Consider the following 11,656-nt stretch of genomic DNA (forward strand, 5'->3'; position numbering starts at 1 on the left):
TGCAGAAGTTGGCAGGGGATTACCTCGCTAGGGGAGGGAGCAGTGGGAGAGTATTTACTGGGAGAATGGGGTGGAAATGGAGTTTTTTTTTCTTTTTTTTTTGTCTTTTTGCTATTTCTTGGGCCGCTCCCACGCCATATGGAGTTTCCCAGGCTAGGGGTCGAATCGGAGCTGTAGCCACCGGCCTACGCCAGAGCCACAGCAACTCAGGATCCGAGCCGCGTCTGCAACCTACACCACAGCTCACGGCAACGCCGGATCATTAACCCACTGAGCAAGAGCAGGGACTGAACCCCCAACCTCATGGTTCCTAGTCGGATTCGTTAACCACTGCGCCGTGACGGGACCTCCTGAGCTTCTTTTTCTTGATCCTGGTTTTGGTACTGGGTATTTGTGAAGCTTAATCAAGTGGTACATGGATTTTGTACTCATATCTATATGTCTGACTATGGTTATGCAAATAGTACATAAAATTATGAATTGAAAAAAATGGCTTCAAATTTTATCACCACTTCTTACACCAAGAAAGTTTATTCTCTGCGATGAACATCAAGAATTGAAGAGATCTGGAGTACCCGTCGTGGCGCAGTGGTTAACGAATCCGACTAGGAACCATGAGGTTGCGGGTTTGTTTGGTCCCTGCCCTTGCTCAGTGGGTTAACGATCCGGCGTTGCCGTGAGCTGTGGTGTAGGTTGCAGACGCGGCTCGGATCCTGAGTTGCTGTGGCTCTGGCGTAGGCTGGTGGCTACAGCTCCGATTCGACCCCTAGCCTGGGAACCTCCATATGCCGCGGGATCGGCCCAAGAAATAGCAACAACAACAACAACAACAACAATAACAACAACAACAACAACAACAAAAAAAGAATTGAAGAGATCTGGGAGTTCCCATTGTGGCTCATTTAATGAATCCGAATAGTATCCATGAGGAAGTGGGTCTGATCCCTGGCATTGCTCAGTGGGTTAAGGATCCAGTGGGCAGCTGCAGCTATGATTCAACCCGTAGCCCGGGAACTTCCACATGCCGCAAATGTGGCCCTAAAAAGACAAAAAAGGAAAAAAAAAGAATTGAGATCATATGAATTGAGGTAAGTTAGACAAAGACAAATATATGAAATCGCTTACATGTGGAATGGAAAAAATGCTATAAATGAGCTTATTTACAAAACAGAAATAGACTCACAGACATAGAAAGCAAATATATGGTTACCAAAGGGGATGGCGTGGTGGGGGTGGAGATAAATTAGAAGTTTGGGATTAACATATGCACACTAATCTATATAAAGTGGGTAAAGAACAAGGACCTACTGTATAGCACAGGGAACTCTACTCAGCATTTTGTCATAACCTATAGTAGAAAAATAATCTGAAAAAGAATATATATAACTGAATCATTTTGCTGTATTTTTTAAACTAACACAACACTGTAAATTAACTATACTTAAAAAAAAAGGATTGAAGAGATTATCATTTAAAATGTCTCAATTGGGAATTGTGTGCAGACATTTTAAACATAAAACTTGATGTAAAAAAGCTAGATGTGGGAGTTCCTGTTGTGGCTCAGCGGGTTAAGAAACTGACTAGCATCCATGAGCATGTGGGTTCGATCCCTGGCCTCACTCAGTGGGTTAAGGATCTGGCCTTGCTGTAATCTGTGGTGTAGGTCGCAAAAGAGGCTCAGATCCTCACATTGCTGTGGCTGTGGTGTAGGCTGGCAGCTGCAGCTCTGATTAGACCCTAGTCTGAGAACTTCCATATGCCACATGCGTGGCCCTAAAAATAAATAAATAAAAATTAAAAAATTGTTGTAAAGCAATTATACATTAATAATGAAAAACAGCACTGTAAAATGTTTACCAGTGGGATGAAGATTAGGAAGCATGGCTAGTTTAACACAATTTGCTTTGTAGGCAACTTCAGAACCTTGTGTATCGGCCTTTATTCTAGTGTCTTGTGTCCTGCAATCACATCACCTCCTACTCCTCTCAGCTGTGGACTGACCCAGATGTGCCCAGAGTGACAGTGCTCTCCTGCAGGGGACACTGCTCCATTCACAATTACTGTCCTTTTTTTTTGCTTTTTAGGGCCTCACCTGTGGCATATGGAAGTTCCCAGGCTAGGGGTCAAATCAGAGCTGTAGCCGCTGGCCTACACCACAGCCACAGCAACGCAGGATCCGAGCCAAGGCTGTGACCTACACCACAGCTCCAGCACACCACAACTCACGTATCCTTAACCCATTGAGCAAGGCCAGGGATCAAACCCGCAACCTCATGGTTCCTAGTTGGATTCGTTACCACTGCTCCACGACAGGAACTCCACACTTCCTGTCCTTTTAATGTCAGCTCTGATTAGAGCTGGAGAAGAGGCTGGTGGTGACAGGAAAACAAGACGTCTCCAAGCTCAGGTGCCCTGGAAGCCCAGGAGCTTCAGCCTACCCCACTGAAGTTATTCTCAAACCTTAAAGTCCCTTTGAAATTGGGACTTACATCTTCCTAAGTAAAATCATTGGGAGGCATAACCACTGCCATCAGGTTGAACTTTCTTTTTGTGTGTGTGTGTGTGTGTTTTGCCTTTGCTAGGGCCGCACCTGTGGCATATGGAGGTTCCCAGGCTAGGGGTCTAATCGGAGCTGTAGCCACCCGCCTATGCCAGAGCCACAGCAACGATCCGAGCTGCGTCTGCAACTTACACCACAGCTCACGGCAACACCGGATCCTTAACCCACTGAGCGAGGCCAGGGATTGAACCCACAACCTCGTGGTTCCAAGTAGGATTCGTTAACCACTGAGCTACGACAGGAACTCCAGATTGAACTTTCCAAAAAAAAAATATGAATCTGAACTTCTTAAAAACCTCTTGGTGGCTGCCCATTCCTCTAGGATAAAGCCCCAAACTCTCTAGAATACTACCCTCTGCTCTCCTCTGCAGTTTCTTCAAAGTAAGAGGAAACATTAAAAAAAAAAAAAAGTACGGTTGGGAATTCCCACTGTGGTCCAGTGGAAACAAATCTGACTGGTATCCATGAGGACACAGGTTCGATCCTTGGCCTCGCTCAGTGGGTTAAGGATCCAGCATTGCCATGAGCTGTGGCGTAGGTGGAAGACGAGGCTCAGATCTGGTGTTACTGTGGCTGTGACATAAGTCAGTGGCTACAGCTCTGATTCGACCCCTAACCTGTCCACCTCCATATGCTGCTGGGTGCAGCCCTCTAAAAACAAAAACAAAAACAAACAAACAAAAAGAGGTACAGGTGGAAATCAGCAGCTTGGAGAGGAACCAAGAACTGGAAACTAAGCGGAAGGGAGTACAGTCATCTCCCTGTGTTTGAACAATGTGGTCACCCAATGCTTATTCCCCATTCACTCAAACAAGGGCGGGATTCGAAAAAATGCCTTCACCACTGAGTGTGTAACTTGGCGTCTCTGATGTGGGCTTGAATCAGAGCCAGGTCTTCGAAGCTATTGTGGGAGAGTTGGGTTTCCAAGTCACTTTTGTCTCTGGGAATATTAATCATCTATTCTAGCAGGAGGTATAAACAGAGAGGCACAGGTTCAAAGTGGAATAGATGGTGGGCACAAATGTGCAGGCCAGGGTGGATGTACAAGGCAATGAACTAGAAGGTTGTGTGGGGCAGGTCTATAGCTCCCATTTGTCGGGGTTTTTTTTTTGTTGTTGTTGTTGTTGTTGTTTTTCAGCTGCCCTGCGGCATATGGAGTTCCCCAGGCAGGGATCAGATCCAAGCCACGGTTTCTACCTAGGCTACAGCTGCGGCAACACCAGATCCCTAACCCACTGTACCGGGCCAGGGATCAAACCTGGGTCCCAGTGCTCCAGAGATGCTACCAATCCTGTTGCACCACAGGGGAACTCCCAAAATATTCTTTCAATGTGTAATCGATATAAAAATGTGTTAGAGATGTTTTACATTTTGTTTTTGTACTGCTTCAAAATCCGCTGCGTAATTGACACTTGCAGTGCATCTCAGTTCACACCTGACATAAATCAAGTGTTCTATAGCCCCACATGGCTAGCAGCTACCATATTGGACAATCAAGCATGGAGAATAATTCTTACTGCTCTTGAAGGAACTCAGCTCCTGACTTTTTTTGCCTGTGTCTCTGTTTCAAATACCAGGTTTGCAGAAGAGAGAATCTCAGTGGTCCATCTTGGGCCTACTTTGGACCAAGCAGCCACAGCCAGAGGTCATCATGTCAACTGGAGAATTGGCTACTGGGGACCATCTTGGATGTTGAAGAAAGTAGAGCTGGAGTTCCCGTCGTAGTGCAGCAGAAACGAATCCAACTAGGAACCATGAGGTTTTGGGTTCAATCCCTGGCCTCGCTCAGTGGGTTGAGGATCTGGGCTGTGAGCTACGGCATATGGGTCACAGACATGACTCAGATCCTGCGTTGCTATGGCTGTGGTGTAGGCTGACAGCTCTAGCTCTGATTTGATCCCTAGCCTGGGAACCTCCATATATTGTGGGTGCAGCCCTAGAAAGCAAAAAAAAAAAAAAAAAAGAGAGAGAGAGAGAGAAGGCAGGGCTGTAGGTCAGGCAGATAGACATCCTAGGAGGGAGCACATATACTCTTATGTTAATTTTTCATTTTTTTAAAGCAGTATCACAGTAATCATGTCTATTATTTTCTCTGTTTCCTGGTACTCTAACACTTGGAGCCTCTTGCTGAACCTAGAGATGCTTCCCCATCCCAGACTAGCCAATTCCTACAAGGACCACCTGCAAGTAAGTGTGCCTCTCACGTGCAAACCACTAATCCAGAGCCCACACCCCAATCAGCCATTAATCAGGCTCTCATACCCAGGCCACGTATGAGGAAACTAGGAAAAGCCCCTATGCCCCAGAGCCCACTGAAATGACCAAACTAGCTGATCTTTTTTTTTTTTCTCATTTTTTCCTTCCAGTTTTATTGAGATATAATTTACATAGAGCACTAAAGCTAAAGTATAAGCCTAATTATTTGACTTACATACATCATGAAGTGATTTTTTTTTTTTTTTGGACACACCTACAGCATGCAGAAGTTCCTGCGCCAGGATAACTTGGATCCTTAACCCACTGAACCACACAGAAACTCCAATGAGTATCAGTTTAGTGAATATTCACCATCTCATATAGATACAGGCCTCGCCCTCAGCATGCAGAGGTTCTGGGGCCAGGGAATGATTTCTCCTGTTCTTGATGTCTTTGTAGGAATCAAAAAAAATTCTTATATAGCCATATACAGGATTTTTTCTTTCTTTCTTTTTTTTTTTTTTGTCTTTTTAGGGCTTCATCCTTGGCTTATGGAGGTTCCCAGGCTAGGGGTCAAATCAGAGCTATAGCCACTGGCCTGTGCCACAGCCACGGCAATACTAGATCTGAGGCGTGTCTGTGACCTACACTACAGCTCACGGCAACGCCGGATCCTCAACCCACTGAGCAAGGCCAGGGATCGAACCTGCATCCTCATAGATACTAGTCAGATTCATTTCTGCTGAACCACCAGGGAACACCCATATATATAGTTTAAATAACTCTTTTTTTTTTTTTTTTTTTTTTAGGGCTGCACCCAAGGCACATTGAAGTTCCCAGGCTGGGGGTCAAATTGGAGCTGTAGCTGCCAGACTACGCCACAGCCACAGCAACGTGGGATCTGAGTCACATCTGTGACCTACACCAGAGCTCACAGCATCAATGCCAGATCCATAACCCACAGAGTGGGGCCGTGGATAAAACCTGTATCCTCATGGATACTACCTGGGTTCGTTACCACTGAGCCACAACAGGAACTAGTTTAAATAATTCTGGTACGATTATCATTTAACCTGCCACACAAGTAGATCTCTTCATTCCTGTTATATTTTAAACTCATGGAGGTGAAAGCTGTGTCTTGTTTATCTCTGATAGTGCTTTATCTACTGCAGTGCTTCCTTCACACATGGTCCATAAAGGTGAGCTAAATTGAAAAAGATGATGAACAGGTCTTTGTGGAATAAATGAATTAATATTAGGAAAATGTATGCAACACCTATACTTTTCCAATAGTAACCAATCTCATGACCACTGGACTTTGGCTCAGTGGGTTAAGGATCTGGCATTGTCACTGCTGTGGCTTGGGTTTGATCCCTGGCCAGGGAATGTCCACAAGATGCAGGGGAAGCCAAAAAATTAATTAAAATAATTAAAAACATATGTAATTGTCCTTTTTTTTTGCATTTTTAAGGATAGGCTGATAGTATTTCGGAACTTGGAAAAAGGTGTTAAAAATCATATCAGAATGTCATTCAAACCTAATGCGTATAGGAGTTACCTTCCTCGCTCAGTGGTTAATGAACACAGCTAGGATCCATGAGGATGCGGGTTCGATCCCTGGCCTCATTCAGTGGGTTAAGGATCCAGCACTGCCTTGAGCGGTGGTATAGGTTGCAGGCTTGGCTCGGATCTGATATTGCTGTGGCGTGGGCCAGCAGCTATAGCTCCGATTTGACCCCTAGCCTGGGAACTTCCGTATGCCATAGGTGCAGCCTAAATAACGTCCTCAAATAAATGAGTCAAAATTTAGTACTTTTCTTTCCTTTTTTTTTTCCTCAAAGTTTAGTGTTTTTCTTACAGGGAATGGACTTCCATTTTTCTTCGGGAACTTTTTGTAAGGAACATGAAGGCAGAAGGCAAAGACAGCATAAATCAAACCACTGTGGGCACAAAAGGAAAGAACGGTGTGTCCCCCGGGAAGATGGTTGGAGGCAGCCCTGTGCCAGGATCATTCTGGTATGAATTTGGATCTATGCTTTTGCAGTCCCTGGCAAGTTTCCCTTCGGGAGTGGTCTACCATGAATCACGTCTAATCCCCTCCTGATGCCATCATGGGATGATAGGTACATTTAGAAACCTTTTTCCTCCTGAGGAAAAACGGGTCACGTGTTCTTCCATGCGGCTGCATTTTCACCAGCAGGACAAAAAGGAATCCTGAATTTGGTGGATTCTAAATACTATCATCACCTTTGCTATCAACAGCAAATATTTATCCAGGGCAGGGACCACGTCTTTGTCCTCGAGTCCCCCGAGCCTAGCACAGAGCCCTGTCCATGTTTGTTGAGTGGAGATAAGGAGCCTGCTCCTAAGCCTGTTCTACTGCACCACACAGACATACACAAATAGGATTAAAATAATTTTTAAATCTTAAGTATTTAAAAACACTGTGGTAGGAGTTCCTGCTGTGGCTCAGCGGGTTACAGACCTGACTAGTATCCATGAGGATGAGAGTTTGATCCCTGGACTTGCTCAGTGGGTTAAGGATCTGTCATTGCTGCAAGCTATGGTGTAGGCCGAAGATGTGGCTTGGATCCAATGTTGCTGTGGTTGTGGTGTAGGCCAGCAGCTGCAGCTCCAATTGGACCCCTAGCCTGAGAACTTCCATATGCCGCAGGTGAGGCCCTAAAAAAGAAAAAAATAAACAAAGAAGCCATTAGAGCATTACCTATACAAGGGAAAGTACAAATCTTAAGTATGCAGCTTTTTTTTTTTTTTTTCCTTTTTGGCCAAATCCGAGGCATGCAGAAGTTCCCAGGCCAGGAATCAAATCTGCACCACAGATATAAGCAGAGCCACAGCAGTGACAATGCCAGATCCTTAACCTGCTGTGCTATAAGACACTCCTCAGGAGTCTCTAAGCAGGAGAAAGCAGGGCTTCCAATTTGGCCTCTGGAGAGCAAGGGAATGGAGTTAGAATGAATAGCAAGGTGGGGTTTTTTTTGCTTGTTTTTAGGGCAGCTCCCAAGGCACATGGAAGTTCCCAGACCAGGGGCCCAATCGGAGCTACAGCTGCCGGCCTGCACCACAGCCATAGCCACGCCAGATCTGAGCAGTGTCTGTGACCTACACCACAGCTCACAACAATGCTGGATCTTTATCCCACTGAGCGAGGCCAGGGATTGAACGCACAACCTCATGGTTCCTAGTCGGATTTGTCTCCTCTGCACCACGATGGGAACTCCAGAACTGGTTTGTTTTCACTGTATTTGTTTTATGGTTGCCGTCTGTTAATGGCAAGATCTTGTCCTTCAGAGGAGCCCTCTATGAGCACCCAGTCTAAACTCACAATTCTCCTCCATAGCTCAGGCATTCTTTGTTTCTTCATGGTGTTCACAAGCTGTAATTTTTCTTTCTTTCTTTCTTTTTCCTTTATAGGGCCGCACCTGTGGCATGTGGAAGTTGCCAGGCTAGGAATCGAATCAGAGCCTCAGTGCCAGCCTACACCATAGCCACAGCAATGCCATATCTGAGCCACCAGACCTACACCATAGCTCATGGCAGCGCCAGGTCCTTAATCCACTGAGTGAGGCAAGGAATTGAACCTGGCTCCTCATGGATACTAGTTGGGTTCTTAAAACACTGAGCCATAATGGGAACTCTGTGTAATAACTTTCAATGGAGTATAATTTGCAAAGATACTGAATCGCTACGCTGTATCCCTGAAACTAATATAATACTCACTTCAATATACTTCAATTTCAAAGATTAAATAGATAAAAGGCAGTTTCCTTCATGGCTCGGTGGTAACAAACCTGACTAGTATCCGTGAGGACTCTGGTTTGATCCCTGGCCTTGCTGAGTGGGTTAAGGATCCGGCGTTGCTGTGGCTGTGGTGTAGGCTAATAGCTCCCATTTGACCCCTAACCTGGAAACTTTCATATGCCTTGGGTATAGCCCTAAAAAGACAAAATAATAAAATAAAATAAAATTATCAAAGAGAATATAAGAGTAAATAAATAAAAAGGACATTTTATATCACTACTAGAAATAGAAAGCCAATATCACCTGCCATAAACAGAGGGAAAGCTGAAAATATAGATAGTGATATAAACCAGCAGAATGATGTTGTTAAAGTTTAACCAGGTGCCTATGGCTTGCCTGACAGAGGATCAAAGCCTGAGGTTGGCTTGCTGGTTAAAGGGAGTCTAGCCAATATCAGAAAGATGTTAAAGACCTGTTAGCACCAAGCTGAGACTTTCTCCTGACCTAATCAGATGTGTAAAATAGAATTAAGAGAATAACTGTCTCACCTGGGAGCTTCCATGTTTGTTTTCTTTCTTGGCTGAACCTACAACATGCAAAAGTTCCTGGGGCAGGGATTGAACCTGGGCCGGAGTAGTGGCCTGAGCCACAGAAATGACACCACCCGATCCTTAACCCACTTCGCCACCAGGGAATTCCCTCGGTTTCCATGTAGTGTTTACCAGAGACTGGCCTCAAGCAGCCACAGAGCCTTGCACTGTTAACAAGGAACAATGGTGAGTTCATTCCTGGGAAGTCTTGCAGTGAGAAAACTGAGATATTAATAAGTATTATGTTCAAGTAGTAATTTTCCTCCCATCAGTACAATCAGGTAGATGTTCCTTCATGCTCTCTAGGCTTTGGGGAGGTCTGGGTTGAAAAAACAAAGACTTTTGAGGGTAGCTCTCTTTCAGTCGTTAAAGAAAGCCTAGACTCAGAGTTCCTGTCATGGCTCAGCAGTAACGAACCTGGCTAGTATCCATGAGGACGCAAGTTCAATTCCTGGCCTCACTCAGTGGATTAAAGATCCAGTGTTGCTATGAGCTGTGGTGTAGGCCAGCAGCTACAGCTCTGATTAGACCTCTACCCTGGAACTTCCATATGCTGCAGGCGAGGCCTTAAAACAAAACAAAATTAAAAACAAACAAAAAAAAAACAAAGAAAAAAAAGAGAATGCCTAGACTCTTGATAGAGAAGTGTGGATGGAAGGAGAGCAGGGCTGGTGGGGAAGCTGCGGAGAGAGAGACTCCCCATGCCCCTCACTGAGGGTGGCTTCTAGAGGGGAAGGAGAAGAAAGTGGCTTCATGGCAAACCCACCACATTGGGAAGGGACCTCCGAGTCAGGTTAAAGAAAAGAAAATCCTGCAACATTGTTTCCACACCTGAGTTTGTGAATCTGGATTCAAACACACCTGTAAGCATCTTAAGAAGATTAGATCAGTAACTTATGACGATAATCAACCCACTCCCAAGCCATTTATCTATTTATAGTGTTTTGTTTTTGTTTTGTTTTATTTTGTTTTAGGGCTGCACCTGTGGCATATGGAAGTTCCCAGGCTAGGGGTCCAATCAGCGCTGCAGCCGCTGGCCAACGCCACAGCCACAGCAACGTCAGATCCAAGTTGCCTCTGTGACCCAAGCCACAGCTTGTGGCATTGCCAGATCCTTAACCCACTGAGCAAGGCCAGGGATCAAACCTGCATCCTCATGGATACTTGTGGGGTTCTTAACCTGCGGAGCCACAATGGGAACTCCTATAGTTATGTATTAATGGAGCCCTAGATGATGGAGATTTGCTGTTTGATTTACAGAACCACGCCCTCCGACTTATAGGAGTGAGCGAACAAGTAACTGGTGGCCTTGGGAGATGCACCTTGTTGTTCATGGGGAAGGAATATATTGCCTTTTCCACATGTCACTGGAGAGCAGAGACGTGAGCCCGTGTCATTTTATTAGGTATGTAATTGAAACTCTTGGTAGAAAGTGAGAACACACAGTGCCCACTGGCTTGAGCAAGAGAGTGAGTAAGAATTTATTCAACAGTCCCAGGGGTGGGTTTGCTTCAGGCCAGGTTAGATCCAGTACTGTTCTGAGGCCTTGGTCTGGCTTTCTCCATCTCTTGGCTTTGATTTCCTTAGTGCTGGCAACATCCTCAGGCAGCTGCTGGTGGCAAAGGTGGTTGCCTGCCCTGGGCTTGTGTCATATCCTTTCTCAGCCTCAGGGGGAAGGAGTCTTCTCTCCAGTGCTGGTTCAGCTTGGATCTCGGCCCTCAAAGCAATCACTGTGGCCAAGATGAAGGTTCTAATTAGCCACGTGAAATGCCCACCTCCCAGGATAGGTGGAGTCAGCCTGTCCAGAACTGCACATTCAGTTACTGGAAGATGGGGGAATGGATGCCAGAGGGCAAGTGAAAACACCAGGTGGCCTCCACAGGTAGACGATGCCCTTCCTCAGACACAGGTGCGCCCAGAAGCAGGGAGAGCTCGTTAGTGTGGAAGAGACACTGAAATCTTGGAAGATTCAGAGTGTGTTTACAGACTGAGTAACCCTCAGTTGAGAGGGTCCCCCACGTGGCACACCCTGGCCCGGCTGGGAGCCCTGAAGGACACACTGATGGTTTTCTGCTGAGCGTAGATGCATGCTCTTTTTTATTTTTTTTTTCCCCCCCTATTTAAATTTTTTTTGGTGGTACCCATAGCATGCTGATGTTCCTGGGGCCAGGGATGGAATTAGTGCCGAAGCAGTGACATGAGCCACAGCAGTAACAATGCAGAATCCTTAACCCACTGAGTCAACAGGGAACTCCTTTTTATCTTCCTTTTTTTTTTTTGTCTTTTTGCTATTTCTTTGGGCCGCTCTCGCGGCATATGGAGGTTCCCAGGCTAGGGGTCGAATAGGAGCTGTAGCCACTGGCCTACGCCAGAGCCACAGCAACGCAGGATCCAAGCCGCGTCTGCAACCCACACCACAGCTCACGGCAACGCTGGATCCTTAACCCACTGAGCAAGGACAGGGATTGAACCCGCAACCTCATAGTTCCTAGTTGGATTCGTTAACCACTGTGCCACCACGGGAACTCCCTTTCATTTCTTTCTTTAT

The sequence above is a fragment of the Phacochoerus africanus genome, chromosome 3 (assembly GCF_016906955.1).
Source record: "Phacochoerus africanus isolate WHEZ1 chromosome 3, ROS_Pafr_v1, whole genome shotgun sequence".
In the NCBI taxonomy this organism is placed as follows: domain Eukaryota; kingdom Metazoa; phylum Chordata; class Mammalia; order Artiodactyla; family Suidae; genus Phacochoerus; species Phacochoerus africanus.